Below are 17,500 nucleotides of genomic sequence, written 5' to 3' on the forward strand. Positions count from 1 at the left end.
AATACTTTCCTAAGCCCTCTTGTCTGCCGGTCATTACGATGAAACTGCAAAACTTGCCTAGTTAGTGTCATGTCCGAGGGCAGTCGCTGTGGTGACGCCGCGCTGCCTCAGCCGAGAAGGGGGGATCTGTAGTGAGGGGAGAGGCATGTGGCGCAGGGGGGGGGGGGGGCATGGGGGCGATCGTTGGGGAACAGGCACATAGGGCGAGGGGTCTTGGGGGCAGGGTAGGGGGTACGTGGGGCAGGGGGAGCCTAGGGTGATTGGGGTAGGGAGAGGAAGAGAGGGCACCGTCTCTCCGATGAACCTTTGCCAGAAAACTTTGCCTGTGCGTTTGAGCTTTTACCCTATCTTTTTTCTTCAGATATACACTATCATTTCATTTGGCAAACTCTCGTGACAGATGAGGTCGCCCAAAGACCATTCAGACATCCCTTGCAGTCTCAGACATGTGTGCGAATTTATATTCGGCAAAAGAATCCTGCAAGCGTGGTTTTGCGTGTTAAACAGCCACAGATTACACCTATTCAGCGCGTTTTTCTGGCCTCCGTTATCAGAGACCGAATTTTATAGCTTTCCGATAGGGACTATTCTAGCGGAAAGTAACGACAGAAGAAAATGCGTGGGCGGGTAATGTATTCAATAATCAACTACTTAAAGTCAATTAAAGCGATAACACTGATTAGGGGCCGTGTCATCCGAAGAAAGTTATGTCTACGTCACTTCTCCCAAGGCTTGCATGCAGGTCGGAAGAGATGCTTTGTTACGGAAGACGAGGGGGGGGAACGGAAGGGGGGAAGCGAAAGGAGAGGAGGAGGAGGAGGAGGAAGAGGAGGAGGAGGAGGAGGCGGCGGCGGGGTGGGTAAGTCTTAGGGTGGAGAGGGTATAGGTAGAAAAGGGTTGCGGGATCTTGAGATGGAAACGAGGAGAGTAGAAATGGTTAGGGATCTCTCTCTTTCTCTCTCTCTCTCTCTCTCTCTCTCTCAACATGTAAATGAAGGAAGTGGAGGTGGGGGAAGGGAATCTTGAGGTAGAGATGAGGGAAATAGGACGGGGATGGTTGGGTTGGAGGGGTGAGTGGCATTGAGGTGGGGGAGGGTGGTAGAAAGTGTAAGGGCGGGGGTTCTCTCCCTAGCTCAGAGGGCGGGGCCACCGCAACCCATTACGCCGTGATGAACCCTTCTTTTATGGTTCATAATAGTGTGGAGGACCGGTAGTGCAGCCGACCTTGTGGTTCTTGGAGGCGGTCGGCGTTGGATATATTTATGTTGATGCCTAGATGTTGCTGAAAGGTGATAGGTCTTCTAGGTAAAACTTCCCTAAATACGGAAGGGCTTTCATATATATTTCTCTATTCTTTATCACTATTTATATTCACCTCTCTCTCTCTCTCTCTCTCTCTCTCTCTCTCTCTCTCTCTCTCTCTCTCTCTCTCTCTCTCTCTCTCTCTCTCTCTCTCTTTCTCTCTGTCTGTCTCTCTCTCCAACCCTCCCATACTTAAGGGTGTACACGCACGCGCCAGAACGATAAACAACACAAAGATCTTATCATCATTAAGCTCTCCTCTTCCCCTCTGCCAAAGCAAAAAAAGAAAAAAAAAAGAAAAAAGAAAAAAAAAAGAAAAAGAAAGAACATATCTTTCAAAATCGCAACTTACCCAGACGCCGCCATGCCCAACAGCTGTGTGCCTGCTCCCCCTCCTTCCCTTTCCTTCCATTTAACACCCCTCCTTCAATCCCTCCCCACCCATACCCCTTTCATCCCTTCTTCTCCTTACCACTTCCATCCCCTCCCCCTCTCTTCCCCATACACCTTTCACCCCTCTTTTCCTGTACCATTTCCACCCCTTTCCCCCTTTCCCTTCTCAACCTCTCCTACGCTACTCCTTCCACCACCCTTTCCTCCTTTTCCTCCCCTTACTCCCATTTCTACCCCGACCCATCGCCCTCCCCTCCCCCTCCTCCCTTTACCCATTTCCACCCCCGAACTATTTCCCCTTCTACCCCCCTCCCCCCTCCCGCACCCCCCACCGGTTCCCTCCTTCCTCGCTCCTACACACACGGTCAGTCAGTCAGCCTCCCAAGGAAATGATCTTGATGATCTCGACTCATCCTCCAGGTGCTCGACTTGACCTGGGAAACAAAAGAGTATAGTCTTCGCCCTCTTGACCATATCCCGTCCTCTCCTTTGGATCGATTTCCTTGGCCCGGGAGGAACCTATTGTCTCTCACACATCGCCATTATGAGTACACGTGTTCGTAGGAGCGTGCTTGCGTATGTATTATGAGCCTCGTTGGTGGCGCTGGCTCCTTTGTGTGGACTAATATACCTTTGGGGGTCTTGTTTGCCCTTCTCTTGGCGCTGCTCTTTTTGTTGGTCGAGTTCTTCTTCCTCTTCTTCTCCGTATGTCTATATATTCGTTGTTTTGTCATTATGTATTATCATCTATATTATTATTTTAATCACCATCAATATCAATGTTGTAATGATTATTGTTATGATGATGATGATAGTTAGTGTCATTATCATTATCATTATTAGTAGTATTACTGTTAATAGTATTATCATCATTAATACTACTATCATTATTAAAATTATCATCATAATCACCATCACTATTTTAAGTATTGTTATTATTACTATCATTATTAGAGTAACGGTATCAGTGTCTAGTATTACCAACACCATTGCTATTTTTATCATTACGATCTTAATTGCTATTACTACTAATACCATTACTATTTCTACTAAACTATTCGTGTTATGTGCACTAATATTCTGCTGTTATCATCGTTATCGTAATCAACATCATTATTTTTATCATCATTATCATCATCATCATTGTTATAGTCATTACTACCATAACGATAATCGTCATCTTCCCTTTCATCATCCTAATAACCCCGTTTTCTGTCTCTTTTACACAGTACATTAAGACACCACTTTGAGATTCCACATGACTTAAGCCCTTCATCATCTTACGTCATTCTGTCTTCGAAGGTGTGGCACCGCATTTTACCTTAGTGAGATCACCAACGAAAGAACTTCTCGGCATTGTTCTATCTACTGCATCTATTCATTTTTCTTCATCTCCCCTCGCTTTCCGCCTCTGCCATTTCCTTTTCCTTCTAACAACCATATCTTTCTACCCTTTCTTGCTCCCCTTTCTCCTGCCACACCCACCCTCTGACGCCGTGACGAGACCGTGACACATGCACACGCCCGTATCCCCAGTCATCTATTACAGGGGCGGGGGAGCGGGACAGCTGCTTCTACTGGCCACGCCACCCGTACTGTCGTTCTCTCCCTCTCCCTCCTCCTCCCCTCTTCCCCCCCTCAACCTCCTTCTTCTCCTTCTCTTCCCTCATTCTTTCCTCCCTCTCCGCTCCTCCTCCCTCTTCCCCCCTCCCTCTCTCCCCCCCCCCCTCCCTCTTTTCGTAAGCCTCCCTTCTCCTCCCCTCTTCCCCTCACCTCCTCCTTCTCCTTCTTCCCCTCCCTCCCCTCTACCATCCCCTCTCTCTCCTCCTCCCCTTTGCTCTCCCCCTCCCTCTCCCCCCCCCCCCCCCCCCCCCCCTCTCCCTCTCCCCCCCCCTCTCCCCCCCCCTCCCTCTCTCCCCCTTCCCCTCCCCTCCCCCCCCTCCCTCTCCCCCCCCCTCCCCCCCCCCCCCCCCCCCCCCCCTCTCTTCGCATCTCAACGTAAACGCCACAGGCATTTTTGTAGCTCAAAGTTGCTCAACTCTCGTACTGTTTCTTGATCGGGTACGATATCCGTTGCTAGAAAAAAAATACTGATGATAGCCACTTGGTTTGATATCATTTGATATACCAAACCTTGCAATTTATTTTATCTGCTTCTTTCTCTGTATCTGTATCTGTCAATGTCCCTGTCCTTGTCACTGTCATTGGCATTGGCTCTATATCTGGCTCCCCCAGCCACTCTCTCTCTCTCTCTCTCTTTCTTTTCCTTATCTTTCCACTCAATCTTTCTCTCTTGATCCCCTCTTCCTTCATCTCCTTCTCTGAGTCTTCCCTCGTTAATCCTCTCATTCTTTTCTTTCTTTCCCTTCTTTTTCTTTTTCTTCTTTCTCTCTCTCCCACCCCTCTCCTCATTTTCTTGTCTCTCTTCTCTCTCTCTCTCTCACTCCCTTCTTACTCTCTCTCTCATCTCTCGGCTCTTTTCTTGCCTTCTCCTCCTCTAATCTCTCTCTCTCTCTCTCTCTCTTTCTTTCTCTCTCTCTCTTTCTTTCTCTCTCTCTCTTTCTTTCTTTCTTTCTTTCTCTCTCTCTCTTTCTTTCTCTCTCTCTCTCTCTCTCTCTCTCTCTCTCTCTCTCTCTCTCTCTCTCTCTCTCTCTCTCTCTCTCTCTCTCTCTCTCTCTCTCTCTCTCTTTCTCTCTTCATTATTCGACGTCTCTGTCGGTGTGCGAGCTCTTGCTCGCTTATTCTCTGACTCACTGACATTTAAAAATCCTACCTAATGAAAAAGTCATGAAGAAGCCGAGTTTCCCCGACCCTGTTTATGCCAGTCCTCCGCTCAACCACCTTCGCGCTGCCAAAGTCATAATCCTCCCGGTCAAACACGTCACTCACTCCGGGATCATCCGCAGTCGCATCCCCTCATTTTGTGATTTCTTTCTGATCCTCACAAACGTGACCTGGCTCTTAAGCTGGTTTCGATCCGCCCTCCTCTTTCTTTCCCTTCGTCCTTGATCAGAGCAAGTAGGTTAAAAGAGGGTGGTGATGATGATGGGATTAGAAGGAAGGGGGAATAAATGTGAGAGAGAGAGGGATGGAGCGAGAGGAGGAGAGGCTTAAAAAAAAAAAAAAAAAAAAAAAAAAAAAAAAATAAAAAATTGAAAAAAAAAAAACAAAAAAAAAAAAGAATAAAAAAAAAAAGGATTTTTTTATGGCGTGCTGAGGCAACAATGGGCTTCAGTGAAAGTTCATAGGCCTTTTGTTCTATGATTTTCCGGGTTTAATGATGGTAGCCAAAAAAGGCATTACGCTGTACCAGTTTTCAGCATAAAGAACTGAGGATTCGGGAAAAACTGGAATTTCAAATAGCCTTACATTTTTTGTCATGAATAGCTTTTTGGAGAATGCCTTCTCCAAATTAGTGTAAATACATGTGTAAATATAGCAATGGACATGGTATGTTGGCACTGTATTTTCTACGCCATAATAAATTTCTGCAATCATCTGCACTGAATTTATTCATGACCAGAAACTTCTTTCTCAGAATGTCTATTATTAGTCAGAACCAAACTTGCCACTTTTTAGGTGCTGCCATCTGTTGGAAAACTTTAGCATTCAGTCAGATTACGGCCTCTCCATAAAGAGAATTAAGTACCTAGGCCTGACCATGGTTAATAATGCTTTAGTTATTACATCTCGATGTACATACACAAATCAGTTGATCCTTAAAATGCTACTCACGGAAATGATTAGACGACATTGCTATGACCTCCGCACATATTTGAATTTTCAGTAGCTTATCTCTTAGAATTCCCCGATGTTTGCAACTATTTTGTCGTTGTGGGAGTTTCAATCATACTCCGGGAAAACGAGTTTGTGGTCGCTCATATATATCCAGCTATCTTCACAGAGGCTTGTACTTGTTTCTGTGTAAAAAAAGCTATCACACAGCCCAACCTCAGCCAGAAACGGTATGGTGACAGACCATACAAAAGGGAACTCCAAAAAGAAATACAAGTTAACCATTTTGTTGACAGTATGCCATGTAAAGTTGATGAATGGTACTAAGTTATGACAGGTCTAATTAGAATGATTTAAAGGTAGAAAAATTACCTAAAACTAATTTTCAAAGCGTCTTCATCACTCTACTTCCGCTGTACTTAATTTAGAACACGTCTGCCACCACTTGTTGCTACTTGTCTTCTAACGTGGACAGACTACATCTGATTCCCCTCACACATGTTTACCTGAAGCAGCGCAGATGTTACCTGTCTCGGAAGATGAGGCATTCTTATCCTTAATCTCGCTATTGTACTTCGTGACACAACGGCATTAACACACAACTGAATACCGCTATATACACGTACTGTAAAAAAGAAAGAAAGAAAGAAAATAAACTCTACAGTTATCAGTACCTCTGAACACTAATCATCTCATCGCTATATTCCCATTTATCATCACACGTCATCACAACATTCACGATCATCACTCATACCATATTTACTGTCGCACTACTGAAACAATTTAGCCTAACACTACACTGACCTCATCCGTTATTCACTATCTCACTCAATCGCTCATTATAATGGTTCCCATCAGAGAGAGAGAGGGGGAGGGGCGGGAGAGAGAGAAGAGAGAGAGAAAGAGAGAGCGAGAGAGAGAGAGAGAGAGGGGGGCGGGAGAGAGAGAGAGAAAGAGAGAGAGAGAGAGAGAGAGAGAGAGGTGGGGGGAAAGAAAGAGAAACAACCAAGCGGGCAAACTGTCAGATAGACAGAGGGAATATGAGAAAGTTCGAAAATTATCCTTTATCACATTTGTTTTTCAACTGCCCCGCGCACAGGGGACAGAAGTAGAATATTACACCCTTTGCAACCATAGCCGCCCTGGCTGCATCAAGCCTATCACCTATCACAATCTGTATCATTCTGTGCTTCACCAGTCTCTCTTCACCCTTTGTAACCCTTGTCTCTGCACACCTTTCTCTGCCATTCCGCTGTTCCACATCCCTCTCACCATCCCTCACTATAGGCACGTCGCGTAAGCCCCTATGTAATTAAACAGAATCCAGAAGAAAAGGAGGAATGAATCATTCTTCAACACAGGCGGTCCTGCCTGTGACTGATCTGTCCTGCGGACAGATCAGTGCTTGTTTCACACTTGAAAGATTTACTCTCTCTCTCCTTCCTCTCCTCTCTCTTTCCACTACGTCTCCAACTTCACTCTCTCTCTCATTCTCTCGTCGCTTCTCTCACTCTCATTCCTCTCTCTCTCTTCTCTTTCACTCTCTCATTCCTCTCTCTCACTATCTCTACACTCGACTCTGCTCTCTTTCTCTCTCTCTCCTCCTCTAGTTCACATCTCTCTCTCTTTCTCTCTCCTTTCACTCTTCGTCGACTCGTTCCTCTCACTCTCTCTCCGCCTCTCTCTCTATCTCTCTCTCTCCACTCTCTGTCTCTCTCTCTCCTCCGTCCCCTCGCCGTCCTCCTGCTCTCCTCTCTCATGCCTCTCTCACTCTCTCTCTCTCAGCTCATCTATATTTCACTCCTCCTCTTTTCTCTCTCATCATCTGGCTGCTCCCTCGCTCTCCTTTCACCTCTCTCTCTCGTTGCACTCTCCGCTCCTTTCTCGCTCTCTCTCTCTCTCTCTCTTTTTCTCTCTCACTCCCTCTCTCTCTTCGCCTCTCTCTCTCTCTTTCCTCTCTCTCTTCTTCTCTCTCCTCTCGACATTCATTCTCTCTCTCTCTAATTCTCTCTCACTCACCTCGCTTTATCTCTCTCTCCTTCCTCTCGTCTCACGCTCTTTCAACGGGTCTCAACTCGCCCCATCTTTCTCTCTCTCCTCTCCTCCGACCTCACCTCCTCTCACCCTCTTCACTCTTCACTCACGCTTCTCTCCCTCACCGCGCTCTCCTCCCCTCTATCTCCCTCCTCTCTCTCTCTCTCTCCCTCCTCCCGTTCTCCACTAATCTCTCTCCTCCTCTCGCCCACTCTCCTCTATCATCTCTCTCTTCTCTCTCCTCTCTCTATTTTCTCACCTCTCTCTCTCTCTCTCTCTTTTCACTCTCCTCATTCCTTTTTTTTCATCTTTCACTCCTCTCTCTCTTCTCTCCTCGCTTCTCTCGCCTCTCTCTCTCTCTCCAGTCTCTCCACTCTCATCCTCCCACCCTCTCCCATACCTCTCATCCCCACATCCATCTCCCTTCCGCCCGCTCTCTCTCTCTCCTCTTTCCTTTTCCTTTTCTTCCTCTTTCCCTGGTCCTTTTGTTTTCTTGCTCTTTTCGCTTTCTCTCTTTCCCTCTCTCTCATCGCCTCAACTCTCATCTCTCTTCTCTCTCTCCTCTTTCTAATCTCTCTCTCTCTCTCTACTCTCTCTCTGTCTCTCTCCTATTTCGCCTCTCCCCCTCACTCTTTCTTTCCTCCCTCTCTTCTCTCTCTCTCTCTCTCTTCTCTTTCTCTCATCTCTCTCAACGTTAGCTTCCTCTCTCTCATCCTCTCTGTTCACCTCTCTCTCTCTCTCCTCTCTCTCTCTCTACTCTCCTCCGCCTCCTCACGCCGCTCACCTCCTCAACTCCTCTCCTCTCTTCTCAACTCGTTCTTCCCTTTTCTCTCTCTCTCCAATCCCTCCCTCCTCATCTCTCTCTACCTCTCTCTCCCCCGTTTTTCTCTCTCCTCTCTCCCCTTAGCTCTTTCGCTCTTTCGCTCTCTTTCAACTTTCTCTCACTCTCTCTCTCTCTCTTTTTCTATCTCTCTACTCCGTCTCTATCCTCTCTCGCTCTTTCTCTCCCTCTCACCTCCCTCTCTCTCTCGCTCTACTCTCTCCTCTCTCTCTCTCTCTCTCTCCTCCCATAATCCACCCACCCTCCTCTCTCAGCGCGCTCGCTTCTCTCTCTCTCCTGTCCCTCTCCTCTCTCTCTCTCCCACTCTCGCTCTCTCTATCAGCTTGTCGCTCTCGATCTCCTGCTATCTCATCTCCCTCTGTCTCTCATCTCTCTCTCTCTCGCTTCCTCGTTCACCTCTCTCTCTCTCTCTCTCTCTCTTCTCTCCTCTGCACTCGCCTCGGTTTTCACTCTCTCTCTATCTCTCTCTCTCTCTCTCTCTCACTCCATTCTCGCCCTCTCCCCTCTTTCAACTTTCTCTCTCTCTCTCTCCTCGTTTCTATACGTCTCTCTTCTCTCTCTCTCTCCACGCCTATCTCTCTTTCTCGCATTCTCCTCTCTCAGCTCTCTCTCTAGTCTCTCCTCTCTCCTCTCCATCTCTCTTCAACTCTCTCCCCTCTTCATCCTCCATCCTCCGCTCTCACTCTCCTCTCCTCCCCCCTAAGCTCTCCACCCCCCCGCTCTCTCTCTCTCTCCTCCTCTCTCTCTCTCTCTCTTCCTCATCTCACTCAACCAACCCCTCTCTCTCACCTCTCATCTTCTCATCACACCCCCCCCCTTCCCCTCCCATCTCAATCTCTCTCTCCTCTCTCTCCCTCCTCTCCACCTTCGATCCTATCCTCTCCTTCACTGCTCGCATCTCCCTCTTCTCTCTCATCTCTCTCTCTCTCTTTCCACCCTCTCTCCTCTTCTCTCTCTCTCTCCTCTCGCCTCCTCTTCTCTCTCCCCCGCTCTCTCTCCTCTCTCTCTCTCTCGTCTCTCTCTCTCTCTATTCACTCATCATTCTCCCTCCTCTTCTTCTCTCGCCTCCTCTCTCTCTCTCTCGTTTTCCCTCTCCCCTCTCTCCTATCTCTCCGTAGCTCTCTCTCCTCTTTCCTCTCTCATTCTCTTCTCTCATCGATAGTCTCTCTATTCTCCTCCTCTCTCTCCTCTCTCTCCGCTCTCGCTCTCTCTCCTCTCTCGTTTTTCTCCTTCCTTTTCCTCTCTCCCACTCTCTTCCCTCTCTCTATTTTCACGCTCTCATCACTTCTCCGGTCTCTTTCATCTCCTCTCTCTCTTACTCTCCTCTCCTCTTCCCTCTTGGTCGTTTTCTCTCTCTCTCTCTCTCTGCTCTCTCTCTCATCCTTCAAACATCTCATCTCTCTCTATTCTCTCGCTTTCTCTCTCTCTCTCTTTCACTCCCTCTTCTCTTCTCCTCCTCTCTCTCTCTCTCTCTCTCTCTCCCTCTCTCTCCTTCGCCTCAGCCCTCTCTCGCTTCTCATCCCTCATCACTCTCCTCTCGCGCGCCTTTCTCTCTCATCTCGTCCCTCATCTCTCTCTCTTTCTCTCTCTCTCACTCTCCTCTCTCTCTCTCCATCGCCTCTCTCCATCTCCTCTCTCTCACATCCCTCTCCCCACATCACCATCCTCTCCTTCTCTCACTGCCACTCAACTCTCCTCTCTCCTCTCTTCTCTCTCTCTCTCTCTCTTCCTCACACTTCTCTCTCTCATTCAATCCCTCTCTCTCTCTCGCTTTCTCTCTTTCCTCTCTCCACTCTCATTCTCTCTCCACCTCAATCCTCTCTCTCTCTCTATCTTCTCTCATCTCTCGATCGCCTTTTCCACTCTCGTCGACTCGATCCTCTTCTCTCTCATCTCGTCCCATGTCCACTGTCTCTCCTCTCTCTTCAATCGCTCTCTCTCTCTCTCTCTCTCTTTCCTCACCCGCTCTCTCTATACCTCTATCCTCTCTCTCTCTCTCTCTCTCTCTCCTTTTTGAGTGTGCGTATGCCCCCCCCCCCCCCTACCCGTCTCTGTACACGGTGAGTCATATGTTACAAGCGACAATAACAGTAATCTATTCCAGCGCGAGGAGAATGAAACATTGATTCCGTTCATTTGTTATGTTTTGAACAGCACGTGTCGGAAAACAAATAAAGGTTTATATACGATATACATGTAAGTGCATATGTATATATAATATATATTATATATATATATATTTATTATAATTTTTGTATATGTATATATATTATAGATTTATATATATAGTGTATTATATATATATATTATATATATTTATGTTGTGTGTATATGTGTATAAGTATAAGTTACATATTTCGTCAGTTATAGTTATTATATATATATATTGTTTGTGAAGAATTTGATATATATATAATATATTTATACTGATATATTTGTATAAAACATATATATGTATAATATTATTTCACACTCACTCACACACTAAACACACACACACACACACACACACACTTATATATAATCTAATATATATATATATATATATATATATATTTTATATATATATATATTATATATATCCGATATATATATTTATATTGAGTGTTGTGTGTTGTGTGTGTGTGTGTTGTGTGAGTGTGTGTTTATATATATATATAGAATATATTATATATATATAATATATATATATTATATATCGATATATAAAGATATATAAATAGATATAGACATATATATGGATATATATTATAATAGATAATAAAAATATATAATATATATATATATATATGCTTGTGTTGTGATGTGTGGTGTGTGTGTGTGTAGTGTGTGTTTATTATATATATCTATATATATATATATTTATAGATAATATATATATATATATATATACATATAATATATATATATATAATTTATAATCAAATATATATTATATTTATATATATATATGCAAGGATATGTACATATATACGCCTATTTGTGTGTGTGTGTGTATACACGTGTGCGTGGTCATGCAAGGGCCACTGAGAGACATCACAGAATGATTTCCGTCTCCTGGAGGAAGCAACAGACGCCGGGAAGGGACCAGTAGAGAATCCCCGACAGAACCAACGATCTTTGCTTTCACTCTCTCAGGCGCTGTTGCGTGTCAAGATGATATTAGAGGCTCGAGGCCTGAGCGCCAACTGTGTGTGTGCGTCCATGATTAATGAACCATAAATCTCTTGTTTTGATACACTGCCATTGAAAAGCAGTGATGTATGTTAATGACCTGCCATGAGGCTTTGTTGCGTTGGATGCCTATACATACACATTTAAGAAATTAACATATAGTAATTATAACAATATACGAATTATAACAATGCCTTTTGATTTCTGAAATCATAATTTTATACACAGTATTTGGAGATACTACATCCTGTCATAATTCATGAAATTTAAAGGGTCGTTTATAATATTGAGAGGGAGAAAGAGAGAGAGAGAGAGACAATAGGAAAGATGAGATAGAAAAAGATAGAGAGAGGAGAGAGAATAGAAGAGAGAGAGTGTAAAGAGAGAGAGAGAGAAGAGAATGTGAGAGAGAATGAGAGTGAGAGAAGAAATGAGTTTAGAGAGAGAGAGAGAGAGAGAGAGAGGGAGAGAGAAAGAGTTAGAGAGAGAGAGAGAGAGAGAGAAAGAAAGAGTTAGAGAGAGAGAGAGAGAGAGAGAAAGAGTTAGAGAGAGCGAGAGAAAGCGAGAGAGAGAGAGAGAGAGAGACAAAGAGAGAGACGCTGCTAGCATCGGCGATGGGCGAAAGAGCTTCCAAATAGCGCAAGGGTAGATAGTCACATGCGTTAATCCCACGCCCTGACAAAGGCATTCACGGTGGACAGCCAAAGCTTCCTTGCATGCCATGGACCTGTCCCGACGGAATCCAATACGATGCTAACATCATTCCTCCCTCTATCGCTGCTTTCGGCGTCAGTGAACAATTGATAAAACGAAATGTCAACAATCTGTCAGCAGTGACAGGCTCACGCACTGTCGAATCAGCAAAGTGTTGACAAGGGATTATGACTAGAACAATTCTAAAGGAGGAGCATGTGATGACAGTGATAATAATGATGAAAATAATAATGACGAAAGCAATAATACTATTAATGATAATGTTTAATAGATTAGTAATGATGCATTTACTATTTATTTATTTGATACTATTAAATATATTAGATTATTAGCAACTAACTGTAATACTGATAATAATTATAATTTGGATTGTTGAAACAAAGTTATTATATTTTTATAATAATTGATAGGATTAATTATTATATTATCATCAATAAAACTAATAGACATGGTGGAAAAAAATAATCAGTTAATAATAATGATATGTTTTCATGATACAATCTAAGTATTTCATATATTGTATTTGAAATCACACTCAATCACTATCTCAACTATCCACTCACTCACTAACACACAACATACATACATACATATGTTATATATATTATAAGATATATATATAGATATATAATCATATAATATATATATATATATATAGAGATATATATATATATATATATATATATATATATATATATATAAATTTATTATATACATATAAATATATATACAAATCATTCATTCTTACACTGTACAGCTATCATATTTATTAATGATATATATATATAAATATATTTATATATATGTAAAAAATTAATATATATATATGTATATATATATAATATATAAATATATATATATATTTTATAATATAATATTATTCTATATATAGTTATCCATTGATATAGTTATATATATAATATAATTATATTGAATATAAAAATATATAATAGAATATATATATATATTTTATATATATATACTTATATACATGACATCATACAGTAATATATAGTAGTTATAGTATGTATAATACATATATATATATAATCTATATATAATATTTATATATATATTAATATATAATAATATATACATATTAATATATATATATATTATATATAGAGTTATATATATATATATATGTATATATTATTTATTTATATACATATATATATTACTATATATATAAAATTCATATAGTTATATATAATATATTCATGTATGTAAACATATAATATATATATATTTATATATATATATAAAGTTATATATATATATATATTTATAATCATGAATTATATGAATATATATATGTATATGAGGTAGTGTATATATATATTTAATTGGGTATTTATATGCGCGCCTTATATACATATAAAGTTATATTGATAGTTATATATACATACAATATATATATATATATACTATATATATATATATATATATATTCATATATACATTATATATAATATAAATCTAATATGAATATCTCTCTCACACACTCACATATTGATAATTTATATATATATATAATATATTTATATGGTTATATAGATTATGTATATATATTATATATATATATATTGTGTTTGTTGTTGTGTGGGTGTGTAATTTATAGAAAATATATGGGTAAATGGTATAAACATGTATTATTTATATAATAATTGATATATATATATTAAATATATAAATAATATATATATATATATATATATATATATATACATACACACATACCCACAACACACACACACACACAACCACATGCACACACACTCACACACTATATATATAGTTTTATATATATTTTTGTTGGTTAACGGCATTTGAAATTCTCACACTCCTCTATTACCTGGCTGGCACTTGGTCTTGCACACGTAAAACCTGACGCTGATGTTGCATAATGATCACAAACGCTGCAAGTTTCATGGCATGCAAAATGGAGACCAGAACGTGAGAAAGACCGCTATTGTCGATAAGATAGTCAATACATCTTCAGTAACTATGCAACAGTGTATGTTCACACACACACACAAACACACACACACACACACACACACACACACACACACACACACACACACACACACAAAACACTTGTACACATACAAATATAAATATATATAAATTTATATATATATATCATATATATATAATATAAACAAACACAACACACCACACAACACACACACACACATTATAATATATATTATATATAAAATATAATAAATATATATATATATATATATGATATATATATGTGTGTGTGTGTGGTGTGTGTGTGTGTGTGTGGGTGTGTGGGTGTGTGTTTGTGTGGTTGTGTGTTTGTGTGGCTGTGTGTGTATGTGAAACATACACTGTTGCATATTTACTGAATATTGACTTTATCTTATCGATTCCTGCCGGTCTTTCTCACGTTCTGGTCTCCATTTTGCATGCCATGAAACTTGCAGCGTTTGTGATCATTATGCAACATCAGCGTCAGGTTTTACGTGTGCAAGACCAAGTGCCAGCCAGGTAATAGAGGAGTGTCGAGAATTCAAATGCCGTAACCCACAAAAGGAAGGTTTTAATGTGAACGAACTTGACTTCCAAGAGAGATAGGCAGCGTAGAATGCAAATGGAAAATGTACGTAATGAGATTAAATGCAACTTTGAGGATTTAAATTTTCTAGCGCAATTAGAAAGTCTAGCTGCTTTAACCTTACTATCAGATTTGCGATGACGAAGCAATTGAGATTTCAACAGTACAACGAACTTGCCTTCCGGAAGGGATACCAAACGCAAATTGTGAAAAGAAAAAGAAGAAAAAAAAGTTTTATTCAAATTAGATCCAACTACATTGATCTCCTAATTTACATAATATTAGAGAAAGTCTAGCCAACTGACCTTTGGAATGCCTGAATGGTGTGATACAGAGGCTTCGACAGCGAAGCGAAATCCATTTTCCGTTTTAATTAATCAGCGATTAATCAGGAAGCCCCGCGATTGTGCTGACAAGATGTAAGAAAATATACGTCAGGAGAGAGATGACTGGTTCCCCGAAGCTCTTTACTCTTTTTTTCTCTCTCTCTCTTTCTTTCTTTCTTTCTTTCCTTTTTGCTATTTAGGATTAAGAAGTTTCTCACGTGAAGCGATCACTCGAACGTGAGGAGAATAAGTAGGAGTGGCAGCAAAGTGGCCTGAAGGAAGGAGAAGGATGGTGAGAGGGAGAGGAGTGTGGGAGTGAGGGGGGGGGGGGGGGGGGGGGGGGGTGAGGGGGGGGGAAGGAGGGGGGGTGGGGGGGGGGGGGGGGGGGGGGGGGGGGGGGGGGGGGGGGGGGGGGGAGGTGAGGGCCGCTGTGACAAGCCTCCAAATACTTCATGAGTTCAACTTGTATGTTCCGGGTCGTTCTCTGAGGGAGAGGCGACCCACGTGCCCTGGTTGGGAAGAACTATCTTATCCTAGTGTCGTCACGCAGGTGAAAGGTTTATCAGGTCGTGGGTGGTTCCTGATAGGTAGAGTTTGATCGGATGATTAGCAAATCCTTTCAAATGTGAATCACCATTTATTGCACGGTAATTGGATCCTATGCAAGGAGTGATTAAAAGAACAATTGAAGTACAAATTCATACTAAACTTTCGATATTGATTCGATTTTGTTGAAACTTTTTAATTGAACTATTTTTTTTCTCGATAATTTTATTGTTTGGTCTTTTTATGAATATAGTCGTGTGTGTGATTCATAAACATTTGTATTTGGACAGAACTTAACATGCTGAAGCTTACTTGCGAATCTACACTCCGAAATTCCTGAAACATTTAACTGTTTAACTACTCATACTTCATTTGGTGAATATATATACAGTTTAATACAACTGTCTTTGACTTAATATGTAGCAGTTGCAACAATTGTATATGTTTTTATGTTACTATTCCCTCTCGCCCGTTTTAGCGATAAGGATTTATTTTAGACGAGCTTCGATAACATCAACTTGCTACCTATAGCACGCCGTCCCCATCTCCTCCTCCGACGCATGCTCTAAAATATTCATGACCATTTATCATTTCGGGTAGAATATTGTGCGAAGGAACTTGAAGTAAGGGACCGAGTGCCGAGACAAAGCAAGTCAGCAACATCCGGATGGTTGGATATATCTGGAAGCTTTTGTAATTCCCCATTTCCCCCTTTGGCTCCGAGACCAAGGCAGCACACGCGACTGTTTACACTCCCGTGTCCGCTGCCCCTGCGGTTGTTTATTTTGAAGTATTTCCTTTCTTCACGCTGTACGTAACCCTGTTCATGCATTCTTTGTAACTCTTATACTCTTAGACATTTTAAGTCTGTTCTGAAAAGAAACGGCAAATCATCATCGAAATTGTTACATTTCGAAGCTAAAGGCGAACAGTTTACAAGTCGAAGCCTTCCACAGACCATTTAAACACCTCGGGGGGCTAAACGCCCCCAAAAAAATTTACTTTTGAATACGCACAAAAACGTAGAGACACTCTAGTTCCCCGGTAAATTATTTATTGGAGCGGGGTTTAGAGTTTTTTCTTTTGAGGCTTTTTGGCTCTTATTTTGAAACCCTTTGAGTGTGTTTTAAATTGGACCCCCCTTTCATCTTTCTGTCTCACCCCCAAAACACACACACACACCACCACCACACACCCATTATGTGGGGTGTTGTTCATTTACGCGTGGGCTTGTGCTTGTGTGTTTATTTTTTTTTTTTGGTGGGGTTTATATTTCACAGGGGTTTAGGTTTGGTCTTAGTGAGGAGTTTGTTGTTTTGATTTTAGGTTAGAGTATAGTAGTTATTATTGGTTTTTTGATAGTTTTTATTTTAAAGATAGATAGTTTTGATGTGTTGATTTTAGTATGTTTGATATTATAGTATAATAGGTGTGGTGTATATATTTTTTATGTTATTGTTTTTTTTTAGGAGGTTGGGGCTTGTTTTTTAAGAAATTTTTGTTTTTATTTTAATATATGTTATTGTTGTTTTTTGTTTTGTTGGGGTGTGTTTGGTGTGTGGCGTGGTGGTGGGGGCTGTTGGGGTGGTGTGGGGGTGGGGGGGGGGGGTGGACAGGGTTGGGGTGTGTTGGTGTTTGTGTGTGAGTGTGTGTGGTGTGTGTGTGGTGTGTGTGGTGTGTGTGTGTGTTGTGGGTTGTGTTGTGTGGGGGTGTGTTGGGTGTGTGTGGTGTTTGTGGTGTGTGTGTGTGGGGAGTTGTGTGGTGTGTGAGTTGGTGGGTGTGGTGTGTGTGAGTGTGGTGGGAGTGTGAGTGTGGTGGTGTTGGAGTGTGTTTGTGTATGTGTGTGGG

This window comes from Penaeus japonicus, unplaced genomic scaffold (assembly GCF_977035675.1).
Source record: "Penaeus japonicus unplaced genomic scaffold, GWHDUDI00000001_assembly GWHDUDI00000012, whole genome shotgun sequence".
In the NCBI taxonomy this organism is placed as follows: domain Eukaryota; kingdom Metazoa; phylum Arthropoda; class Malacostraca; order Decapoda; family Penaeidae; genus Penaeus; species Penaeus japonicus.